This window comes from Erinaceus europaeus, chromosome 1, assembly GCF_950295315.1.
Source record: "Erinaceus europaeus chromosome 1, mEriEur2.1, whole genome shotgun sequence".
NCBI classification, from domain to species: Eukaryota; Metazoa; Chordata; class Mammalia; order Eulipotyphla; family Erinaceidae; genus Erinaceus; species Erinaceus europaeus.
Genome location: NC_080162.1, coordinates 141208680 through 141235123, shown reverse-complemented (window position 1 = coordinate 141235123; position 26444 = coordinate 141208680). Strand labels below are relative to the sequence as shown.

At 40.4% G+C, this 26444-nt stretch overlaps 1 protein-coding gene across 3 annotated transcripts in view; it reads left to right on the top strand.

Moving 5' to 3' along the window:
* Window positions 1-26444, top strand: part of NCALD (neurocalcin delta) — a 435454-nt gene that overhangs the window by 317977 nt on the left and 91033 nt on the right. The window contains exon 1 of one of the 3 annotated variants that reach the window (XM_060196347.1): window positions 6687-6862. The exons of the other annotated variants lie outside the window; for them this stretch is intronic. The gene's annotated coding sequence lies outside the window, so the exon portion shown is untranslated. Of the gene's footprint in view, window positions 1-6686; window positions 6863-26444 lie in introns of those variants that run through there. 3 annotated transcript variants of the gene reach the window in all.

The window sequence follows — 26444 nt, the reverse complement described above, 5'->3', positions numbered from 1 at the left end:
TAGCACAGCCGGTTAAGTGCACATGGCCTGAAGCACAAGGACTGGCTTGGAGCCCCCAGCTCCCCAACTGCCTGGGTGTGGGGGTTGCTTCACAAGCAGGAAGCAGGTCTTCACTTATCTTTCTCTCCCCCTCACTGTTTTCTCCTCCTCTCTTGATTTCTTTCTGTTCAATCCAACAACAGCAACAGCAATAACAATAAGGGCAACAAAATGGAGAAGAATGGCCTCCACGAGCAGTGGATTCGTAGTGTAGGCACTGAGCCCCAGCGATAATCCAAGAGGCAGAATTTTTTTTTTGACATTTAATAATGTTTTACAAGATTATAAGATTGCAGGGTTAAAATTTTTTTAATTAATTTTTTATTTAAGAAAGGATACATTAACAAAACCGTAGGGTATGAGGGGTACAACTCCACACAATTCCCACCACCCAATCTCCATATCCCATCCCCTCCCCTGATAGCTTTCCCATTCTCTAATTTGATAGCATGCCCACTACTGAAGTTTTGTGATAACATGTTCCTCCATAACCATTGCAGTTCTCAGTCTTTAATCTGTTGCTCTGCATCTTTTTGTATATTGTGGAACTTTCTTCATTAATTTCCTTTAAATTTTGTTTTCTTCCTGTCACTCCTATTTTCTTCCAGTTGTATGATAGTCTTTTCATCAGATTTCAAAACATCCTTGTATACTTTTCTGTAGCTTTCACTTTTTTATTATACTTAGTTTGAATTTCATTTCCTACCCTTCACTTCACTCTTTTTTGATATGTCCTCTCTACTCTTGAGCTCATTTATTGTACTCTTGATTTCATTTACACTATTCCCTTATAGTTAAAAACATCCCTTTTAATAAATATCATTGTTGGCATATGAAGCCTTGTATCTTGCCACTTATCTACTTGAGTATGTTTATTATAGCTATTTTCAGTTTTTGTCTGGTAACTATAAATGATGGGTCACCTTGAGATCTACTTTTATTGTCTGTTTATTTCTTTTAGTTTTGGGTCAATGACACCTGTAGTCTGGCATGATTAATAATTTTGGATTGAATTGGAAATGGTATATGAAGTTTTGGAAGCTGTGGATGGTATCATCCTTTAGAATTGTGTAATATCTGGAAGTTAGTAATAAATCAGGATCATATTTGCTGGATACAGTTCAGGATTGTAACAATTCTAACATTGGTCTCCATTTTTGTAAACGCTCATTTATTTCCTGTTTCCCATTTCTTCTAAAGCACAGGCTTTCAGTTATGAGAAAACATAAGGTATTTGAACTCCAACTTTCATATCACTGGTATTATAACACTTAGTCTCCTCTTTGCTGCAGTTAGTATGTCACCTCTTGTATTCTTGTCTTTTCTTGACAATTAGGAATTGGCAAACATGGAGAAAATTGCTCCAAATGTTAGGATCATATCTTTTTATTTATTCATTTTGTTGTTGATGTTTTTAAACCAATTTTTACCCCTAAAATCCTGGATGCTTTTGAAGATTTATTCTCTAGTCTGAGAATGCCAAAAAACAAACAAACAAAACCTACCATCTAAGAATTATCAAATAACTTGGGGAGAAAGCAACAGATAATGTGATTTTTGGGCATCCATCAATTTGTTTTTGTTTTATCAAATACCTTGACATTTTGACTGTCTTTGCTACTCGTGATCCCATCCATAAGAAAATATAAAAATTTTCAAATATAAAATAAGTACAAGAAATAATTAAATTCTTTTAAAATCAGATCAATTTTAAAAAAAAAAAAAAGATCATGAAGCAATGATTCATAAGCATAGTTTCTGACTCAGTCATAAACTAAACAGGCAAGATACTTAATCTTTCCATGTTTAGCTTTCTTTATTTGCATGATGTCACCACATAATAGTACCTGCTTCATAAGGTTATCATACACAGCCATTTGTTATGTCTATAGCAGTTAAAACAATGATCCATATCTAGCAAGTATTCAGTTAATGTAAGAGATTTTTCAACATCACTAACCATAGCTACAAAGTACACCAACATACAACTAGTGTATATTCACAGTAAATATGACTTAATGGAGATCGATTTATTTGGACCCCTTTTTTTGTTAGAAAATTTTGTGATAACTCAAGATTTTCTTTTCTTCTTCTTACTGCACTCATGATGTATTAAGAGTCTGTGCAACCAGAGAGGTGCAGAAATGAACAGGATTCCATCCTTTCCCTGAAGGCCATGATAAGCTCATCAGAGTTAGAGAGCTAGAAAGTAACCTTAAACATTGAGCCTGTAACAGGGTGTCTGAGTGTGGAGATGCATCAACTCCCAGTCTTCACAGTGATCTTAGAATGTGAACACTGATGCTCAAAGTAACTTGCCCAGGTGAGATCTGAATACTCCATCTTCAAACAGTATGTGCATGACTTTCCCACAAGGGTTATGACAGAAGAGACAGCAGCACAGAAGACTACTCATAGTCACATCACTTTTTAGTTCCTGTATATGAACCCAATTCCCATACTTGTTTAGTAGCATTGACCAGTTGGCAAACTGGCCAAGCTAATAGCCAGCAACTTTGACAGTAAGTAAAAACTGTGATGCAGGAACTATTTTAAATATAGTGAACCATTTTCACCTAAGAAAAAGAGTTGTGTGAAAAATTGAATGACATGTCTCCTTTTTCACTGTAGCAGGTTGTGATTGGAACAGGACTTTGTGTGGGAGGGGGTGGGGCAGTGGTGGACCCGGTTTAGCACATACAGTTCAAGGACCAGGCTGTGAGCCTCTGCACCCCTGCACCTCTGTGGGGGAGGAGTGGGCAGCTTCACAAGTGTTGAAACAGGTCTGCATGTGTCTTTCTCCCTCTGTATCTTCCTATCCCCTCTTAATTTCTCTCTCTATTCCATCCAATCAAATAGGAAAAAAAGAAAGGAAGGAAAGAAGGAATGGGTGCCAGGAGCAGTGGATTCCTAGTGCTGGCACTGAGCTCCAGCAATAACCTTGGAGGGGAGAGGAAGAGACCTTGTGTCTATTTCCTATGATATCTGCTAGCAATTAGTCAAAATTAGTGAAAAGCTGAGTGTCCAAGGGATCAGCCTTGCAGGAAACTGATTCCTGCCCCCTTTCTTTTACTTTGTTGAGAACTTCTTAGCTGTAAGAGGAATCTCTAATGCTAGGTGGTTTATAAAGGAAAGGAGTGATGAGAATCTGGAAACCTGCTACTTTTCATTTTGAAAGTCAGTTCAACTGAGAATGAGCTATTGATGAAGTCATAACAGAGCACGGGCTATTTGGTCTTTAAAATAAAGTAGAAAATAAAATTAAAAGGCATGAGTTATTTATTCATTCATTCATTTATTTATTGCTGATGCAAACTATTATAATTGAAGTCTCAAATATTAGTAACTTTTAGAACTAACAACTTTTCAGTTCAGAAGACACCCTCTTTTGGCAAGGAGTGGTACTGCAGTTGTACTCCATTTGCTGCAGAAGAAAGGTGATCATGGATTTAGAGTCAGAGGACTGACAAAAGAGGCAGCTCACCTACCCGGCAAGGGAAAGATAGAAACAGACCGGGGGTATGGATTCACCTGCCAATGCCCATGTACAGCAGAGAAGCAGTTACAGAAGCCAGAACTCCCACCTTCTGCACCCCATAAAGATCTTTAGTCCATACTCCCAGAAGGATTAAGAATAGGAAACTTTCCAATGGAGGGGATGGGACACAGAACTCTGGTGGGGGGAACTGTATGGAATTATACCCTTCTATCTTAAAATCTTGTTAATCATTATTAAATCAATAGTAAATTTTAAAAAAGAAACTGTTAATTTCAGGAAGAGTTAAGTGACACTTACACAAGAAAATTCTGCGGGGGCCAGGTGATGGCACACCTAATTGAGTGCATATGTTACAATGTGCAAGGGCCTGGGTTCAAGTTCCCAGTCCCCACTTGTAAGGGGAAAGCTTTGCAAGTGGTAAAGCAGGGCTACAGGTGTCTCTCTGCCTCTCTCCTTCTCTATCTTCCCCTTCCATCTTGATTTCTGGCAGTCTCTATCCAATAAATAAATAATTCAAAAAATTAAAAGGGCCTTATTTAAAAGAGAAAAGAAAATTCTGAGGCTGGGGAGACAGCATAATGGTTCTGTAGAAGATTTTCATGCCTGAGGCGCTAAGGTCCCAGGTTCAATCCCCAGTACCACCATCAGCCATAGCTCAGCAGTGCTCTAGTTTCAGTCGCTCTCTCTCTCCCTCTCCCTCTCCCTCTCCCATTGAAAATAAATTAAAAATATTTTTTAAAGAAAAAAGGGGGCAGCTCATAGGATGAGGTCCTGGAAATATTTAGAATTTGCTTTCTTCTCTTCCCATAGTCCTTAGTACTGTGATGAGCATTTCTGAACAAAATCCAGAATTAGAAGACTAAATTGCATGTTTGTGAAGCATGGCTATCACTGTAGTCGCCCCTGGTGAAACATCCCGACCCACTTAGGTAGACAGTGAAGTCAATGAACCAATTGTCCTTGTGCAAACAGGGAAGTTCCCAGCTGTCACTAGTCTGAAATTAAAAGGGCAGCATTCATGTTAATGTTTGCTTGACTTCACTCTGACAGTCTTAGAGTTAGCTGCATCAGGAAGAACAACTTTTAAGAAAAATCGTATTTATTTTAATGAGAGAGAAATACAGAAAGAAAGATACAGAGAGAGACCAGGGCCTGGCTTACCTCTGGCTGATGGTGGTGCTGAGGATTGAACCTGAGACCTCAGAGCCTCAGGCAGGAAAGTCTTTTGAAGAACCACTATGCTATTCCCCTGCCTGAGAAAAAATTTTCAAATAAAATATGTATTTCCTTCCACTGGAACAAGGACCAAAATGAAAGGAAAGGAAGATAGCAATAGGAAATAAGGAGTCTGTGACAAGATACTTTGGACATAGGTGTGATTATTCAAGAAGCAATTCCTCACTTCACCTGAAAAAATTGCACTCTTTCATAGTGATTTATCTGTAATCTAGTCAGCTGGCTTAACTTCCATCTACATGATGGAGCACCGCAGAGATATGCTTTATTTTTGACCTGCTCCATTTCTGACCTGGGTCGGTTCACCCTTCCTTAGGCAACCTGGTGCTCCCCCCCACCCCCCCCCACCCCCCCCCCCCCCCCCCCCGCTCCTGGGAGGTCACCATATTGATGCCGAACTTAGTGCAGACACCCTATTGGCATAGCCACACTGCAGCCCAGAACTCCTGGGCTCAAATGATCCTCTAGCCTCAGCCTCTCGAGTAAGTGGGACTACAGGTGTATGCCACCACGCCTGGAGATATGCTTTATTTTTAAGAACCCGGAAGAATAAAAGTACTTATTTAATACGTAAAGTTTCTTAGGGTGTTTAAACCAATCCTTACCTCACCCTTACTCTTTGAACATCTAGACACTGTCTAGAGGTGATTCTCAAAGTGCCTTCCTATGGGTTTCATTTATTTTTGTTTAACTGGCTTCCCACTAATTAAAAGGGACACAGAGGTATGCAGACTTAGGAGACTGGGAGGAAGGGTTCTAAGGGAAAGGAAGCTAATTTCTCATTGTTAGAAAACATATAGCACTGACCATCCATCTTGCTATTCATGGCTTTCACTGAATTCTGTGTTGGAGGGGTCACTCACTCACTGAACCCCAAAGGGCTTGGACAAGAGCATTCAGGGAATGGCATTTGGTGCCGGGTTGGTGACCCTAGAGCAAGTGCCCCCAAATGTGTAAATATACTAGGAAAGTTGTTTTCAATTAGCACTGTTTAGACATTCTTGCAGTTGTCATTCTTGCACAAGCATTTTACAGCAGGGATTTCAGAGCAGACTTCACTAGTATACCCATCCTTTTTAAAAAAAAAAAATTTACTTTAGTGAGAGAAAGACACAGAGATTGCTAGCTAGCTAGATAGATAGAAAGACCAGAACCCTACTCAGCTCTGGGTGATAGTGGTGCTGGGATTGAATCTGAGACTTCAGAGCATCAGGCAGGAAAATCATTAGCAGAACCATGATGCTGTCTACCCAGGCCAATATATCCATTCTTTCACTATCAGGCTCTTTAGAGTATTCTCACTGAGTCTGAACCACCAAGCCTTGTGACTCTTATTTTACTCTCTAATACTAGCATAGTCTCAGTACCTAAATGTGGATTCAAGTCATTTTTTAAAATATCTTTTTCTCTCCAGTTCCCCTATTCTGCTATTTCCACCTCTTTGCTTACAAAGAGATTTGATTAGTTCAGGACCTCACCCCCATGTCCCATCCCCCAACCTCTCCCCCACTTGCTCTATAGAGAGACACACAGGGTTCATGCTGCTGCTTTGAGAGAGCCCAAAGGGAACTTTTGCATTTTCCAGCAAGTGACTGCCAAAAAAAATCCAGACACTTTTAGAGGAAAGTTGTGGGCACTCTTGGGGCACTACTTTGGAGCTAAAGGCAGCAAGGGAACTGTCCCTGGTCATGGTTGTGGGGTGTGTGCATACACACACACACACACACACACACACACACACACACACACACACACACACACACACACACACACCCCACACAGTGACAGATGACCCATTGAAATCATTTCAGCGCTCTTTGGTGGTTGCTACGGCAACCAATGCTCTCTTGGCTTTCATCTGGCCATGTGACAGGGACTTTGACGTCAGCTGGAGGCAGAGTCTGTAGCTGAGTCCAGACAGTCACAGGCCTGTGAGAAGCTGGTGGATGCTGGTGGCTCCAGCTCTGCTCCCTCTGCTGCCGCTGCTGCTGCTGCTGCTGTGTTGAAGGCTGCGCCCCCCCCCCCCCCCCACTGCTGCTTCCCAGGGAGGCAGAGGATGGAATGCTAGATCTTGCACTTCTTTGTGAGGTAATGAGTTTGCTTGATATGCACTAGTTAGTTGTTGTGTTGCACCATTGCTGGGCTCTCTTCTCTCTTGTCTCCTACAAGTTTGTCTTCATAAGCAATTATAGATTGTACCAAGAAAAAAAAAGAATGTGAAATCGCTCCTAGTTGCTAATTTTGTATAGAGTCTCTGGAATTTGGTTAAAATTAGATGAAGGTTCTATGAAGTAGGTTAAAATATAAAGCCTGTCTTGCTCAACACTTGTGAACATGACAGTATTTGGAGATGCAGATTTTGCAGACAGAGCCAAATATTCCCCAGTTGAATTCCAGGAATCTTTTCTCCGGTCTTGCTTTTAGGTTCTGAGACTCCAACCTAGCCTGCAATATGTTGCTAACTTTGCCTCTTTTTTAAAAGTTATTTTTACAATTGCTACCCTATTCTGAATCAGCCTAGAATAGTTTGAGATTTGGTCTCTGTCCTGTTTGAAACATTCATCATTGGCAGCAATAGGCACAGTGCAAAAGAACGTTCTACTCTGAAACAAAAGTTAGAGGGGTTTCTTGGAAATAGGGTATTCTGAAAATACCAGAGAGACTGTCAACAGCTTCCTGTTTAGAGAAAAATAATCTCTCATGTGCCAAGGAAGTTACGGGTGTACATGTTGTTGTTGTTGGTTTTTTTTTTCCGGTTATTAGAGCAAAGTGCACAATTACAGTATCTTCCTCTCCAAATTGAACTCTGAAGGGAATGACATTGGGTGGTCTTTATTAAGGACTTGTGCAAGTTATTTTTATCCCTAAAAATGGAATTAATTGCCTAGAGCAGAAGACAACAGTCCTACAACAAGCTGTATCACTACTAGTTCTACTTTGACTCAAACAGATGTAAACGTTCCCTGAAATTCTGCTCCAGATCTTGAATGAGTAGTTTGATAACTGTCCCTAACAGGGCCTTTTATCTCTTTACCCCAGTACATTTTACAGTGTAGAGTGTTTTATTTTTCATTACTGTAGCTCATCTCCTTCCCAAGTTTAGTAATTTGGGATGTTCCATCATGGCACACAGATTGTATCATTTTATAGCTTGTAATTCAGAGAAAACCTATTGGATTAAAGTTAGTCGAAGCCTAGATTTATAAACAGGTTCGAAAGCTTATATATTTAAGAGAGAGAAGGAAAACTTTAGAATATATATAAATATGCAGAATATATATAAATATGCAGAATATATATAAATATGCCTAGCATGTTTGGCTTCATGGTGCAGGGGTGGAGTGGGGGGGTGGGGGGGTGGGATGGGACACAGTCTTTTGGTGGTGGGAATAATGTTTATGTACACTCCTATTAATTTGTAGTCATATGAATCCCTATTTAATTAATATGAGAGAAAAAATGCCTAGCATTTTGACAGATTAAAAATGGTGGCTTAGCATATTTGGTTTCTACATTCTGATAGTATTTATTTTATTCTTGGAAGTAAGAATATCTTGTTTTTTTCTTGTTTGCTTGTTTTTGCTTTTGACCAGAGAAGCACTCAGCTCTCTGGCTGTTGGTGGCTCTGGGGATTGAACCAGGGACCTTACACATGCCAAGTGCTCTGCAAAACTGCTGTACTATTTCCCTAGCTTAGAGATTTAAAAAAAAATGTGAGCAGTAATTTAGCTTCTGTGAGATGTATATAGCTGTGGGTGCACTGATAATTTTTTAATAGCTTTCCATGAGGTAACATTTATGTGAGTTGCTGGTATTTAATACGTCTATTTTTTCTCATTGTCTCTTTGGAAGATTTTCCAAAAAGTCTATAGTGCTTCCATGCCAAGGTATACCTTCTGAGTATCATCTCGTCATTTACTTTGCCTCAGGATTACAATAACTGTAAGGCTGTACTCTTAAAGCCCCTAGGAACAAGTTAATTAAACGGAAGCAAGGTAGACCCAGTAGCACCACTGTTCAAAGACAGCATCTTTGATGATCTGCTTTAAAATGCACTTCTCTAATTCAGAATGAAAATTGGCATCATGATTTTTCCAGGTAGAAAAGATTTTCTTGGTGTGTTCTCTATGTTTAACTTAAGACTCTAAAGTGACAGTACTCAGTGTCCTTCTAAAATGGACTGGATTTCAACAGGATAAGATATGAGAACAATTCAGTGTTGGTGGCAAAAAAAAAATGTCGAGAGGTTTATAAGAAGAAAACAGTTTCTACTATCAAAGCAGAGATGCTCTGGAATCTACAGGTCTTTTCTAGAGGCAGCAATAAAGGGAGAAAATGACTCACCAAAGTCATCTATTTAAAGCTGTGAGGTTGTCAGTTTCAAGGTCAAATTAACTTCCTATTCACAAGATTCTAGCAGAACTGGTTTACTTTGGGTGTGTGTTGCTAACTGTTTTCTGGGTAGTTTCAGGGATTTTTTTTTTCCACCCTTTTGGTACCAGTGTCTCTGGTAGTCTCCTTAGGTCTCCGCTCTTGACAGAATGTTTTTAAATGTGTAAGCTAAAAGTATGCAGGATTACAAAAGAAGATACTAGGGTTGAAGTACATTAGCAATTTTAATGCAGCATGTGCCTTTTAAAAAATAATCCTTAAACAGTGTAAGCTAGCAATAGGTATAATAACTTATGATTCTAAAGTAGCGGTGAGTCTAAAAGATACTTCAAGGTATTGACAATGACGATCATGTGAGTATTTGTCATCTCTCTTAGCAACACAATCACAGGTACTATGACATGCATTTTAATGAAAATAAATATTCAATGTCAGTCTAAAGGTTAATGAAACTGAAGATGTAATTTTTTTCATCTAAGATATTGATTTTCCTTGAATTCTAGACATTCCTGAGTTAAATAATACCATATGATTAGGACTACACTGGACAAAATTCACACAACCATTTCCAGATTTGGTCCCACTATTTCTGAAATTTTTCTCTGAATGTGTGAACTTCACAGTATCTTCTAGGTCCTGTGTGAGAAAGAACAGAGAGATCCTTTTAGCTGCTTACTGTAACTTCCTCCTACTCCCCTCTTTGACGTTCTTAAGCAGATCTCCTGCAGATTTGACTGAGAAACTCTCAAGTGGTTAGTCAGGGGTTAAAGGGGAGGAGGACCTCACAGTGTTAATGACACTGATGCACTTACAACTGTAAAACGTAGAAGGAAGACTAAAGCTATTTACAAAGAGACTTTTATCCCCTCAAAAAAAATAGGTAATCAGATGAGAACAGGTAGGATGTTATATGAGATCAATTGTAGCCAAAGGAAAACTCTAGAATGTATTGTGTTTGCTTAAAATATTTTGAAATGAGTATTAAAAAATAATCTAACTTTCAAGCTTAATGTAAATGGATGATTAGAAAATTTAAAATGTTAATTCTAGCTATTCTGAGGCTGGGGCTGAGGGGGTCAGGGTTTATTGTCAAAGGTATCTAGACAGAATGTATTCAAAATGAAGTCTAAATGGTCTTAATCTCCAAGCATTCCGAATGCAGAATACTATTTGACTTAGTGATTACTTAAGAGCAATACAAGAGGCATTAATTTTTATTATACAGTATGATTTACGTTGTCATTTTCTCATTCCCCATGTTGCTTTTAATTTGCAAAAGCTATTACCTATTTATCCTTTCCAAGTGGTTAGGTAATGTTGCATTTGATTGACTGACATCATATGCTACTGGCTTTTAAATCTTGCACTGAGTGCTCAAAGCCGTTTTTTCTGTTACATCAGCATCACCGTCCCTGCGTAAGAGAATCGGATCTATGACATTTTGCACAAGCTGTTGTTTAGACTCAATCCAAATCCCTAACATTTGAAATGGAAGTTAAGGAAATTTTCATGTCTTCTTGGGGGAGTTATGAAACAGGATTTTTTCAAACATTTCTTGGTTTTTGGGCTAGAAAAGAATACCTACTTTGGGGACTTGGAATCTCTGTGGCAAACTGACAAAAAAAAAAAAAAACCCTTGGGGAAAAAATCTGAAATCTCTAGCTGTGCTGTGCTGTTTGATTCATAGAATGTGCCATTATCTTTCATGGCACTGGGTAGCATTTAAAGAGTGCGTCAAGGACTAGGGAAATAGCATAATGGTTATGTAAGAAGACTTTCATGCCTGAAGCACTGGAGGTCCCAAATTCAGTCCCCAGCACCACCATAAGCTAGAGTTGACCAATGTGCTCGTAAAGAAATATACAGTATACATATAGGGACCAGGTGGTGGTTTGCCTGGTTAAGTGCATGTATTACCATGTACATGGACTTAAGTTCAAGTCCCTTCAAGGGGAAAGCTTCACAAGCAGTAAAGCAGTGCTGCAGATGTCTGTCTCTTGGTCTCTCTCCCTCTATCTCCCCTTCCTCTCAGTTTCTCTCTGTTATAATAAGTGAAATAAACAAAGTCAAAATTTTTTTAAAAGAAATATATGTATGAAAATAAAGTGTACCATAGTGGAAGTCTAACTAGAAATAACATTCCAATATATAGCCTTTTTATTATTTCCAGAACTGACAACATGTTTACTGAGATTTTTGTATACATTTACATGCTAACTATTTAAATACACTAGAGCCATGCTTTCCAAACTAAAGACAATCCATTATTAGTGTTTTTTTTTTTAATATATCTACAGTGAAATTCAGGGATTTGTTTTTCTTTTTGAATGTTTTATTTCTGTAAACTAGAGAGAACATTCCTTTGAAATTTAGTTCACATTAAGGTAAACTATAGTATACCCTGGTCATGTTAAAGTTCAACGTTTAATTTCTAGGATAACTATTTGTCTCCTGAAAGATATTCTAGTTTGTAACTGTGGGAAATGTCCATATTTCTAATGAGTACAGGAAACCAAAGGAAGAAGATATTATGTAAGGATGGATTTTTTAAAAAGTCTTTTAGCCCTGGGTCCATATTCCAGAGGAATAAAGAATACGAAAGCTATCAGGGGAGGGAGGGGATATGGAGCTCTGGTAGTGGGAATTGTGCCCCTCTTATCCTATGGTCTTGTCAGTGTTTCCATTTTATAAATAAAATAAAAAGGGAAGCCAAAAAAAGTCTTTTAGATAGTTCTAGGTTTTCTGCACTTTTGTGAACTTAAACTTTACCCTCTAGAGGTACATGTTAAGAAGAGTGCTGTATTTGTTGACTGTGTGTCTAGCTAACTCCCACAGACTTTTCATAGTATTGATTCCATTAGAACCACATCCAGGGAGTCAGGTGGTGGCGCAGGGGGTAAAGCACACATGGCACAAAACACTAGGACCGGCGTAAGGATTCCGGTTCGATCCCCTGGCTCCCCACCTGTAGGGGAGTCGCTTCATAAGCGGTGAAGCAGGTCTGCAGGTGTCTCTCTTTCTCTCCCCCTCTCTATCTTCTCCTCCTCTCTCCATTTCTCTCTGTCTTATCCAATAGCAACAACATCAATAACCACAATAATGTTAAACAACAAGGGCAACAAAAGGGAAAATTTATATATATATATATATATATATATATATATATATATATATATATATATATATATATATAAAGAACCACACCCAATTTTGTGTTGACCATATTTACAACATCTTTGGAAATACAAGACAAAATGGCACCCCACAAAACTTACTACATGCTGTATCTCCCCACATCTCGCCATGGCTCAGGGATAGTATGAGGTGAGGTGCCCAGTCAGCAAGCACTTGTTAACTGCCTACCACAGGTAAAGAGGTTCGGTACCTCTCAAATGTGGTTATGGAGTGATGCAGAGAGGCAAAGGGACTTGAAGGACTTCTGACTTTTGTTAGCTTGATCTTCTATTCCAAACTTTCAACATTTTGTGCATTCAACAAATCCTGATCTACAAAGTACCAGACATTGGACTACATGCCAGTGAAGCCACTGCAAACAAAAAGGCAAGGTCTCTGTAGTCATATAACTCTAACTGCAGAGGTGAGCTGCCCAGAGATGTATGTACTTCAGCCATGGACCCCTCTCTCAAGACATGCTGGTTAATGTCGTCGCAGAGATAAGTCTTGCCAGAAGCTAACACACATCCTCACAAAAGAGGTAAGCACACACAACTTGGGGTACATTGGATTTTTATACAGAGTCAAAGCTTAGAAGCTGTTCAATAGCTGGACTTGTCTGTGAGAAATGAGCTCCTGTCCTTGTTAAGGCTTTCAAATCTGTCTGGCCTTTTTCTCAAGGAAAAAAGATTTTTAGTCTGTCTTCTTTCTTGTTTAGAAGTTAGGTGAGACTGATGAGGACTGATCTAGAGAGTTAACTTAATCTACACAGACGCTTTGTCTTACAACAACAACAAGAACTGGTTTTTGTAAACAGAATTTGGTGCCCAAATACATCAATCCTATTTTCCCTGTACTAACCCAGTAAGAATAGGCTCACTAGTATCGGAAGTAGTTGCCGGGTCCAATGGAATAAGACAGCACTCTTCATTTTGGTTCACTGACAGACTTTGGAGAAGAGCTCTGCTCTATAATTAGGCAGAGATTCCTTCTATATGGGGGAGTGAGAAGAAAGATTTCCTGTCACTTGCTGATGAAGTTTTTTTTTTAACTTTTTTTTAGTGATTTAATAATGATTGACAAGATTGTAAGATCACAGTTCCCACCACCAGAGTTCCATGTCTCATGCCCTTCATTGGAAACTTCTCTATTCTTTATCCCTCTGAGAGTATGGAACAAAATTCTTTATGGGATGCAGAAGGTGGAAGGTCTGGCTTCTGTAATTGCTTCTGTGCTGGACACTGGCATTTGGGAGACAGACCCATACCCCGCTGTTTTTCTTTTTTCTTTTCTTTTCTTTTCTCTTCTCTTCTTTTCTTTTCTTTTCTTTTCTTTTCCTTTCCTTTCTTTTTCCTTTCCTTCACTTTCCTTTCCTTTCCTTCCCTTCCCTTCCCTTCCCTTCCCTTCCCTTCCCTTCCCTTCCCTTCCCTTCCCTTCCCTTCCCTTTCTTGCCTCCAGGGTTATTGCTGGGGCTCAGTGCCTGCACCATGAATCCATTGTTCCTGGAGGCCACTTTTCCCCCCTTTTATTGCCCTTGTTGTTGTAGCCTTGTTGTGGCTATTATTGTTATTGTTGATGTCTTTTGTTGTTGGATAGAATAGAGAGAAATGGAGAGAGGAGGAGAAGACAGAGAGGGGGAGAGAAAGACAGACACCTGCAGACCTGCTTCACTGCCTGTGAAGTGACTCCCCTGCAGGTGGGGATCCGGGGCTCGAACTGGGATCCTTCCGCTGGTCCTTGTGCTTTGCACCATGTGTGCTTAACCTGCTATGCTACCACTCGACACCCCCCCCCCCAGCCTGTTTCTATCTTTCCCTAGTGGGATAGGGCTCTGGAGAGGTGAGGCTCCAGGACACATTGGTGAGGTCATCTGCCCAGGATGGAATCATAGTAGCATCTGGAACTTGGTAGCTGAAATGCAGTAAGATATAAAGCAAATTGTTTAATAGACAGGAACTCAAAAGTAGGAATGGGGCAAATGAAACTAGGGGTATTCTGTGAGAAGAGAGTAGGAAGTATGTTTTAGGTATGTTTCATGTGGCCCATGACTTTAGTAATTTTTGCCTGAGCCTGGTAGCTAACATGGAGGTAGACTAAAAGTATTGTCTGGGAAGATGGTGTCAGAGTTGAGAATAGGGATAGAAAGCTGGATCAAGGCAGAGAGTAGCTCCCAGATATGAGGAAAGTATATAAATATTATTAACTGTTTACCCCATCAATCTGACCCAGAGCCCTTGTATATTCCTATTTAGCACAGAAGCATGTGTGACCTTCGAGTCCCTGTCAGTCTGAGCTCACAGTTCACGGTCACAGATGAAACTTTCAGAAAGTTATCTAAGTTATAGTTTTCTCACTTAGATGATACTAATACCAATCCTATATGTTTTTTGGGGTCAGCTGACTTGCCATATTACCTGAGGGGCACTCTAGTGGAAGTGGTAGCTGTCAATATCCTGCTCTAGAAGTATGGCCAGACCCACTGTTTACCAAGACCTAGGAATTAGTATTCCCAACATTGGAGGAGTTGTGCCCTGGTATGATGATAGCTAAGTTAGGAAGTTAGGTAGTCTTCTAAGATTCTTTCAAAAATAACTTTCTTCAGGAGGCAAAGTGGTAGCATATCTGGTTAAGTGCACACATACAGTGCTCAAGGACACAGGTTCAACCCCCCCCCCCAGTTCCCAATTGCAAGGGGAAAACTTCACCAGTGGTGAAGCAGGGCTGCAGGTATCTCTCTCTCTCTTTCCCTCTTTATTGTCCCCCTCCCCTCTCAATTTCTCTCAGTTCCTTCACAATAATAAATAGATACAAATATTAAAAAATAATTTCCCCCATAATACTCCAGATTTATACATGAGGAAATTGAGACAAAGTGTGTTTTGAGTAAATTGCTCAGTACTTCCTAGATGATCAACTTTAGATTCATGGCTCCCTAGTTGCTATTTTATATTTCCTTTCCAGATGAAATATATTTTTCCATGGAAGTGATGTTACGTACAGTAGCAGAATGCATGCTCCAAAAAGTTACAATATAATTATATGCACTTCCACATGCTCCTTCAAAATTCTGACACTGTCTATCAAGAGGAGGAATCTGTTCCCCTCCCTGGAACCCAGGTCCAATTGAGGAAGGGCCATGGAAACAACACTCCCAAGATTGAATCATAAAATATTCAGTATTTAATATCTCTCTCAGCTGTTTTCTGTTTCTCTTGTGTGTGACCTTTGCCAGTGGAAACCAGTACCATGTTGTGAGGAAGTTCAAGCCACATAGAAAGGTCATGTGTACGTGTTTAAACATATACCAAAAACCAAGGTCTTACCCAACAGCCAGCATCAACCACCAGGATTGTGAGTGGGCAGCACTCAGAGGACTCTTGTTCCCAACTACTGGGCTCTCTTACTTTTCCTGATACCCAGTTGACGAAGTCTGAACTCTCCCTTCTGAGTCCCATTTGACAGAGAACATTCTCGAACAGAATTAAAGTACTTGTCTAAAGCCCATACATTTTGGAATTAACCCAGCCAGAGTAATTGGAGCATACTGAAATACTTAGAAATGAGGTGTGGTGTGTGTGTGTGTGTGTGTGTGTGTGTGTGTTATTAAGGGGCAGTTTGTGGCACACCTGGTTGAGTTACAATGCACTAGGACTTGGAACCTTACCTCTCAAGAGCCCTGCCCCACTAGGGAAAGATAGAGATAGGCTGGGGTATGGATCTTGCTAATGTCCATGTCCAGCAGAGAAGCAATTACAGAAGCCAGAACTCCCACTTTCTGCACCCCAAAACAATCTTGATCCATACTTCCAGTAGGGGAGAAGTGATACGAGGAAGAGGATAAGAGGGCTCTGAACTCGAGCTCTCTCTCTCTCTCTCTCTCTCGAGAGAGAGAGAGAGAGAGAGGAGAAGGAGGAGGAGGAGAAAGAAGAAGAGGAAAAGGGAGAGACATTTGGATGTAGTAATAGGGTTATGTGTGGCTGGGGTGGGGGTAGAGGACTGAACCTGGGAGAAAAAGGGGGGAATTATGTACAAATATAGAAAGAACATTGTAAAGATGATAGTTAACTCATGTCTGCAATCCTTGGGAGAATTGCTGTGACTTGTAATGGAGGGACTTGGGGTTCAGAACTGTGGTGGTGGGAAGGGTATGAAATTATACCCCTGTTGACATGCAATTTTGTAAATAAATATTAAATCACTAATACAATAAAAAAGCCATATAACAACATGAAATCATTTATTACAAAGAATACTTTCTGGTAAAAAAAAATGTACAAGGGCCCAGATTTGAGCTCCCAGGTCCCATTTATAGGAGGAAAGCTTCACAAGTAGTGATGTAATGCTACAGGTGTCTGTCTTTCTCCCTCTCTACCTCCTCCTCCCGTCTCGATTTCTGCCTTTCTCTATCCAACAAATAAATAAGGATAATTTTTAAAAAATCATTTAAAAAGTTAGAAATGACTGGAATCCCTGTATAGAGGACGAAACTTTAGGGAACTGTAAACTGAATAGACTTGTGGCTTGGCTTTAACATCTAACCAAATTAACATAATTTCTAAAGGAAAGTGGATTTTAGTTACCCATCAGATTGCAAAAAAGACTTTGTCACACATCCTGTTTTTACATTCAGCCCAATGGGCTGGGGAGAGAGCATCATGGTTCTGGAAAAACAAACAAACAAACAAAAACTTACATGCCTGAGGCTCTGAAGTCCCAGGTTCAGTCCCTAGTACCACTATCAGCCAGGGCTCAGCAGGGCTCTGATCTTTCTCTCATTAAAGTAAAATAAATAATTTAGGAAAAAGGTCTTCTTTTAAAAATAAGTAGAAAATAAGCAAATTCAGACCAGTGTCCTTCCTGCATGGTAATGCTGTTACTGATTTCAACAGAATAGTGAGGGATATAGTATAATGGTTATACAAAAGAATAAAGTTGAACGGCGCTGGGACTGAACTGTATGCCTGCAGGAAAACCTCCCTCCTTGCCTGCTGCCAGCTGGGACCTCTGCAGAAAGCCCCCTGTGGACAGCAGGCCTTGCGTCATTCTTCCCTTGCTCACTTAGTGTTTATCTGCTTCTGGAACCCTCCCCACACCTACTCTTTCCATTCTGCTGCCTAGATTTCTATTGTTAGGCCCTACTGTCTCCTTGGTACTTTCTCTTGGCCCATTTCCAAAGCTTCTAAGTATTCTCTCTCTCTCTCTCTCACTCTCTCTCTCTCCTTATAGGAAAGCCAGGGAATCCTCTTGGCCCGGTAAGATTCATCTCATTCATCAAAGTCTTTTTCCTCTTGACAAGATGGCAGTTTTCCCACTGGTTTGCAGTTCTAATTCTAAGTGTTGGTCAGACCTAGCACTTAAAGTCCTCAGAATGTAGTGTATCTCTGTCTGTTCTGCTGCAGAGAGATCAATATCTCTGTCCCTCATCTTGCTTACTTGGGCACTACTGTATGCCAAAGGTCTTTTTGTCCCTTCCCTTTAGAAGCCTACTCAGTTGGCTCACTCCTTAATGCATTCACCCAGTGCTCATTAACTCCCTACAGTGGTGTCTGGAGTTGATTATATGTTCTTGTTCACGAACTGGTTAGATCCCTCCATTTGTTTGCCATGGACATGGAGACCTTTCAGTGGTCAGCATATGCCCTGTGTCCCCCATCATGCTCCAGCTAAGTAGATACCACAAAAAAGTAGGACAGAGAAAACCAGTTTGAAAAAATAAAAATTATGGGAGCTGGGTGGTGGTGCACCGGGTTGAGCACACACAGTGTGCAAGAACCCGGGTTCAAGCCCCTGGTCCCCACCCGCAAGGGGAAAGCTTCATGAGTGGTGAAGCAGGTCTGCAGGTGTTTCTCTGTCTCTCCCTCAATATCTCCCTATCCTCTCAATTTCTCTCTGTCTCTGTCCAATAATAAATATATGTGTACATTTATATTTAAAAATATATTAAACCACTTGAGATGGGGAAGTCAGTTACCCTAGTCTCTGATGGAGACTCAACAGTGTTCTTCATGCTCTTAAACACCAGTCACCATTGCTGCAGTCACATGTGTGGGGGAAAAAATCCTCTTCTACCTCTGGCCCTTAAAGCAGCCTGAGGGGTTATTTCCAAGAAAAGACTAAAAGGTCTTAACTGCTCTGTCAGCATGCTGGGGAGGAAAACTGATTTTGTTAAAGTCACAATGACTTCTAGAATATACAAAGCTTAGTTACTCTGAACGTTAACAAAAAGGTACTGACTCTTGAGGGTAGGAGGAAGGAAGAGAGGATGAGAGAGAGAGAGAGAGAAGGGGGATCACATCCAGATTTTAGAAAATTAGGTGCCACTCATATACAGAATATAGATAATTGAATATACAAATGTGGGGAAAAAAAGTCAACCTATCTCTGAGACTGTGGGCGAACTAAAGTGGTTTATCTGTGGGGGTGGGGCAGGGACATAGGCCCTGGTGATAGGAGTGGTGAAAAATTAATTAATTAATTAATTAATTAATAAGATAAAAAAGAAAACAAAGTTGGGAGCTCACTTTGGCAACACGTATACTGAAACTGGAATGATAGGATTAGCCTGGGCCCTGCCTAAAAATTACATAAAAACTCTTGAAGTATTTCAGATTTTTAAGAAAGGACATTTATTATTATGGTAAAACATACACAATATGAAAGATATCATTTTAGGGAGTTGGGCAGTAGTGCAGTAGGCTAAGTGCACGTGACGCAAAGCGCATGGGCATGGACCAGCGTAAGGATCCCAGTTTGAGATCCTGGCTACCCATCTTCAGGGGAGTTGCTTCACAAGCAGTGAAGCAGATCTGCAGGTGTCTATCCTTCTCTCCCCCTCTCTGTCTTCCCCTCCTCTCTCCATTTCTCTCTGTCTTATCCAAAAAAAGGAAAAGAAATCATTTTATAATATACAGTTCAGTGAACTCGGATGCATTCCTGTTGTCTCTCAACCATCACAACCACCACCACCCTGCCACTTTTCACACTAAAATTCTTTGTAGGAGTTGGTGCAACTGGTTGAGTACACTTGTTACAGTACACAAGGACCTGGGTTGAAGCCTCTAGCCCCCACCTGCAGGTGGCAAATTTCATGAGCTGTAAAACAGGTCTGCAGGTGTCTCTCTGTCTTTCTCCCTCTTTATCTCCCACTCCTCTCTCAATATCTGACTATCTCTATAAAATAAATAAAGATAATATATTTTTAAATTCTGTATTAACAGTTAACATTAACTCACTTTTTCCTTCTCACTGTCCCTCTCAGACCCCGGTAGTTACCATTCTACATTCTTTAAAAAGGGACATTTGAAGAAGTTTAAAATAAAAGTATAGTTCCTCTTTCTCTTGTATGAGCTCTTCAGTTAAGAAAGTTCCTGTTAAAAGTCCTGAAATTATTAGAAGTTTCAAAAGTGTCACACAAGTGGCCAAAGTTTATAAAAGGTTTCATAATACAGAGATTTTAGACGCATACCTGAGATGATGAATGACATGTGTTCCAAACCACTTACTTAACTATATTCCATCCAGTATTTTAGACAATCCCTTACCAAACACAAAACCACTGAACCTGAGATTCCCTAGTCTTTGGAATTGTCTCAGATAGTATTATATTAAAGTCCTTTGTTAACATTCATTTTAAGTAATTTGAGAATAAAATCTACTGTGCTTATGAGTGAGCATTTGGAAAATAGAGAAGATAAGTCTCACTTAATAGTCATGGCTACAATAACTACTATTAAGAATTTAAAAATCTAAAAAGCATTGCATTTCATTTTACTTCAAAACCTCTGAACTCTGTAATGAAACTGAAGATCTGAGCTTCAGATAGTTGTTTCTTTAAAGCAAGACTTACTGGTTTCTGACTAAATTGAATTGCCAGTTAGGAAATTGAAAATCAAATATTAGAGGATGGGAATCAGTTATTTTATATTACCACCAGGGTTATTACTGGGGCTTAGTTTCTGTATGACAAATCCACCATTCCTGGCAGCTATTTGCCCCTTTCTCTCTCTTCCTCTCTCTCCCTCTCCCTCCCTCTCCCTCTCCCTCTCTCTCATAGAGACAGAGATATTGAGAGGGTAGGGGAATATAAGAGAGGGAGAGAGACAGAGAGAAAGACACTTTTGAAGCTTTTGCCCTGCAGATGGGGGCCAGGGGCTTGAACCTGGGTCCTTGTGCACTGTAAAGTGTGTTCGCTTAACCAGGTGCAGTGCCCCTGGTCCCCTGGACGTTATTCTCAAAGACCTTTTGACTACTGCTTTATCCAAATAAAATCTATAATCTTACTGTGTCCTTTGTGCTGAGTGGCAGTCTGATTATAGGTTTCTTCGATTTTTGCGAGCTCTGTGTGTGCAGACCTGATTAGATCTGTTGTATTTTATAAAAAATGCCGGTGCCTCTATTTTAGAGCTTTCTGTAAAAGCTCCTGCATAACTCCTTTTTTATAATCACAACCTAAAACCTACATCAATCTTCTTTTCAAGTTTTCATTAAAGGATCGACTTACACATATATACAATATCATTAATTATATTGAGCCTACTTCACATGGACAGTCTAAAGTCACAGGCAACTTAGAATGGAGCTTGATAGCTGATCTTGGACTCCTTAGGCCTACTGGGAATTGAAAGGCCTGAGACCTTCAGTTCCTTTCATGGATGCCTGGAAAACCTTCCCTGGTCAAATGTCCCTTGCTCCAGTCAACACCTGAAAGTCCTCCCCAGAGGGCTGAGTAGCTCACTCCCATTTCTGTTAACTTCATGAAAAGGGCTTGTTGTCAGAAGCAAGGAAGCTCAGTTAATTCCTGGCTTATCAGAGTGAGCCTTTATAATTTCAGGATGCACCTCTCTCTCTCTCTCTCATTCTCTCATCTTCCAGGGTTATTGCTGAAGCTTGGTGCCAGCACTATGAATCCACTTCTCCTGGTGGGTCATTTTTCCCCCATTTTATTGCATAGGATAGAGAGAAATTGAGAGAGGAGAGGGAGAGAGAGTGATAGACACCTGCAGACCAGCTTCACCACTTGTGAAATGTCCCCCCTTCAGGTAAGGAGCTGGTGGCTCAAACCCAAGTCCTTACACTTAGTACTGTGTGTGCACTTAACCAGGTTGCCACCGCCCAGCCCCCTATGCATCCCTCTATTCATGTAGAAGATTCTCGTAAATGTTTGCCAAATGGCACAAGAAGGAATAAAGTGTTCAGCCAGAGGCTGAGTTTGTCTTTCTTGAAGGTAGAGACAAGGGGCCTCTTTGCTGGCAATTGTCCTAGGCAGGTGCAGGGACTGAGGTTTGACTGCAGACCATTTCTTCTTTCCTTTGTCACCATCTTCAGTCCCATCATGTGCCATACTATTGCCCATTCTTGTTCTTTTTGAAATTGCTTTACTTGGGAATTTATTTATTTATTTATTTATTTATTTATTTATTTATTTCCAGGGTTATTGCTGGGGCATGGTGCCTGCATTATGAATCCACAGCTCCTGGAGGCCATTTTCCCCCATTGTTGTTGTTGGACAGGACAGAGAGAAATTGAGAGAGCAGGGGAAGACAGAGAGGGGGAGAGAAAGACGCCTACAGACCTCCTCCACCCTTTGTGAAGTGACCCCACTGCAGGTGGGGAGCTGTGGGCTCAAACCAGGATCCTTGCATATGTGTACTTAACCCAGTGCCTGACCCCTGGGAAATAATGATTTTCTAGACAGTTGTTACAGGAGTACAGTTTCTTTCTTTCTTTTTTAAAAATTAATTTATTATTGCATAGAGACAGAAATTGAGAGGGGAAGAGGAGATAGAGAGGGAGAGAGATAACTGCATCTCTACTTCACCACTTGTGAAGCTTTCTCCCCGCAGGTGGGAACGAAGAGCTTGGACCCATCTCCTTGCACATTGTAAAGTGCACTCAACCAAGTGCACCATCACCTGGCCACCAGGAGTACAGCTTAACTTTCTGCTCAGCACTTCCACCACCAACATTGTTCCTACTCTGTGAGGACGTGCTGGGTGCTCAATACTCAGTCAGCCCTACCCCCCCACCCCAGGGCCTCGGCAGTTCCCAGGTTTCACCCTGCATTTATTAAGACCCACCTGTAAACAAGAATAGCTGGTAGTAGGGGGCCAGGCAGTAGTGCAGCAGGCTAAGTGCACATGGTGTGAAGCACAAGGACCAGTGTAAAGATCCCAGTTCGAGCCCCCAGCTCTCCACCTCTGGGTTGGGGGGGGTCTCTTCAAAAGTGGTGAAGCAGGTCTGCAGGTGTCTTTCTCTCCCCCTCTCTATCTTCCCATCCTCTCTTGATTTCTCTCTGACCTGTCCAGCAATAACAACAATAGCATCAACAAGGGCAACAAAAATGAGAAAAATGGCCCCCAGGAGCAGTGGATTCATAATGCAGGCACCATGCCCTAGCGATAATCCTGGAGGCAAAAAGAAAAAAGAAAGAAAAGAAAAATAAGATCAGCTGGTAGACATCTTGCCCCTTCTGGCTGATCTCACTTGACAGCCTGCCTTCAAGTTGCAAGGCATGAATCCCTAATTTTAAAGAGCTGAGAAGTACTCCACAGTGTGTATATACTACAGTGTTCTTAACCACTCATCTGTCATTGAGTATCTGGGTTGCTTCCAGGTTTGGTCTGTTACAAATATGGCCACTATGAACAGAGGTGTATATATACCTTTTGTCTAAAAGAATGATTCATTCCAAGAATCCTTAAACTGATAAACTAGAAATATTTGGTGATCAAGCCGTGCCAGATCTTTGTTTCTTCCTTATATTTGAAGGATAATTTACCAGGATACAGAATTTGTGGCTGGCAATTCTTATCTTTTAACACTTTGAATATACCATTCCACTCCCTCTTTGCTTCTAGGGTTTATGATGAGATATCTGATGAAAGATAATGGCTTTGTTTGTGACTTTCTTTTTTTAAAATATTTATTTATTCCCTTTTGTTGTCCTTGTTTTATTATTGTTGTTGTTATTGATGGCATCATTGTTGGATAGGACAGAGAGAAATGGAGAGAGGAGGGGAAGACAGAGAGGGGGAGAGAAAGATAGACACCTGCAGACCTGCTTCACTGCCTGTGAAATGACTCCCCTGCAGGTGGGGAGCCAGGGGCTCGAACCAGTATCCTTCAGCCGGTCCTTGTGCTTTGCACCACGTGCCTGACTTTCTTTTCTCTGCCAGCCTGCATTATTTTTTCCTTGTCCCTGGTTTTGGATAGTTTTACAATGATGTGTCATTTTGGAGTCAAAAATTTAGATGTGGGGTCTAGGTGGTAGCACACAGGATTAAGTGCACATGGCACGAAGCATAAGGACCTGCTTAAAGATCCCGGTTCAAACCCCTGGCTCCCCATCTGCGGGGGGGGGGGGTCACTTCACAAGTGGTGAAGCAGGTCTGCAGGTATCTATTTTTCTCTCCCCCTCTCTGTCTTCCCATCCTCTCTTGATTTCTCTCTGTCCAACAACAATGACAACAACAATAATGATAATAACAGTAAAACAACAAGGGCAACAAAAGGGAAAAAATAGTCTCCCAGAGCAGTGGATTCATAGTGCAGGCACCAAGCCCCAGCAATAACCCTGGAGACAAAAAAAAAAAAATTTTTTTTTTAGATGTGTGTTCACCTTCTTGGATTTCTATATTTTAAGAATACAGGTATGGAAAATTCTCTGTTAAAATTTCATTGAATATCTCTTCTCCTCTTTTTCTCTTCTTCCTCAGGGATCCCAATAACTCTAATGTTTGTCTTTCTGATGGAGCCTGCTATTTCAGAGAGAAGTACTTCATTTTTCCCAAGTCTTTTTCTCTTTAGGAGTATAAATTCACAGAGTGTGGTGGTTCTTTCTTCTTGTTTGATTGTCTTCGCTCACCTAATTAAATCTACTTTTGAAGCCTCTTACCTCAACCTAAACTGCATCCAAAATGTTTTTTAGGCCTTGCAGTTCTGTTTGGAGTTTTTTTTTTTTTTTCTTGTACTTTGTAATTCTTTGGTAACGTGACCATTGAGTTATTGAATCTTAACTTTAGTTTATTGAATTTATTTCATAATGAATTTTATGAATTCCATCTCTGTCATTTTTTTTCTAGATCTGAATCTGTCTAGTCATTTGGAGTTTCTATCCTTACTACCTATGTATTTCTCATTTAGTGTTCTTTTGTTGTGCCAGCAGGAGGCACTGTGGCTAAGGTGTTCAATTTCTTTGTTTATATATCTTGATGGGGGAGGGGAGATTTTATACTGAGTCACTGGGCCAGTTCTGTGACCTTGATCTCAATATAGGGTTTCCCTGCTGTTGTTCCAGCCTCCATGGGGCAACAGCACTGGAAACTCAAGAAATCACACTTGCAAATAAGTGAGTTTTCAGGTGATTTTAAAAAACCATTTAAGGAGCTGGGTGGTGGCGCACTTGGTTGAGTGCACATGTTACAATACTCAAGGACCCAGGTTCGAGTTCCCAGACCCCACCTGCAGGGGGAAGCTTCATGAGTGGTGAAGCAGTGCTGCAGGTTTCTCTCTGTCTCTCTTCCTCTCTATCCCTCTTTCCCTCTCAATTTCTGGTTGTCTTTATCCGATAAATAAAGATAATAAATAAAACATTTAATAGTCTTTTTTTTGTCTAAAATTTAAACCTGGAAGTGGTGTGTCTCAACCACCAGTCTAATTTGGTGTTTGCCATCAGTTTGCACCAGTTTTTAGTCCTAAGAATAGCCGACTCACCCCCTTTTAGACTATAAGCCACATGTGTCTATACTTATCTGTGACTTAGGTGATTTTCTTTATTTCTATTTTTTGAAATAGTTATTTCTTAATCTTGGACCTGGAACTGGTGAGCCTCAGCTACCAAACTCCCAGTCTGGTGCCAGTCATCCCTGAGTACAGCCTTTTAGTCCTAGGAATCTCTCCTTCACCTCTTTGTTTCAAAACCACATGTGTCTACTCATCTGTAGCTTGGTGAGTTTTTGAAGATATCTGGATTGTATTTTTGTTAAATTTTCAGGTGATTTTCATTGCTTTCCCTAGTTGACCAGGGGTAGCAAAATGCAGCAGCTGCTACCACATAGCCATGCCTCCAGAAATCCCAATTTTGCAAGTTTGAATGAAAAAGAGATGAAACAAGTATGGACTATCTCTTTTATTTCTTCTTCACTATTTCATAGTAGGGAGTATTTATTTTAAATAGCTTCCTGAATAAATAAAACCTTTCTTTGCTTCACACAACTGTTCCCTGATAATGAGACTATTGTGAGAGCTTATGTTGACCTCAAACCCTTCCCCTCCCCCCATGAAATACTGATGCGGATCTATCATACTATGTCAGTTCCCACTAAAACTCTGTAGATAGTCATACCAGACACCACCTAATCAAAGCCGCACTGCATATGAGAGCCAGCACTCATTATTATTTGTGGGTTTAACCCACCTACACTGACTCAACAGCGGCAACTTTTTATTTTGATTTCTTAGAAGAGCTGGGTAACACCAGAACTGTTCTTTGATCAAGAGGAACTACTACTAAATTCAGATGCCTAGTTGTTGTGTGAAAGAAAGAGACCTTGTGTGTCTATCCTTTGTTCATTATAAGTCACAATTGATTTGGGATTTTCAATGCAAGCCTCATTACTCTGCAGATAAAGTGTGAAAACATAGCTGCTGTGTTGACATAGCCTTGAGTTGTGACAATCTAAAGATTTTTGCCTATTTTTAAAACATTCATATCAACAGTCCTCCACTTAAATGACATTTAGTTTTAGATTAAAGACACCACCATAATGGAAATCAAATTATTTGAAATGGTGAATTTGGGGGCCCCAAACTTTGGCTGCCAGTGTCCTGGAGGGTAGACATGAGACTTTTAGAAGTTCGTGTTGTTTGCCAAGTGAGTCAAGAGTCCCTGTTATCCCACATGACAGCTGGCAGGAAGACAAGTCATTCATTCTAATTTCATCCTTTTCCCTGGTAAAGAAATGCTAATGAGGACTTCCATGGAGTAAAAGGGAACCGAACTGATATCCCCCAAACAACAAATACCTACAACTATTGAACTTAACAAAGCTCACCAGCTACAACTGAGACAGCCACAGAAACACAACAGCCTCAGCCACCAAGTTGC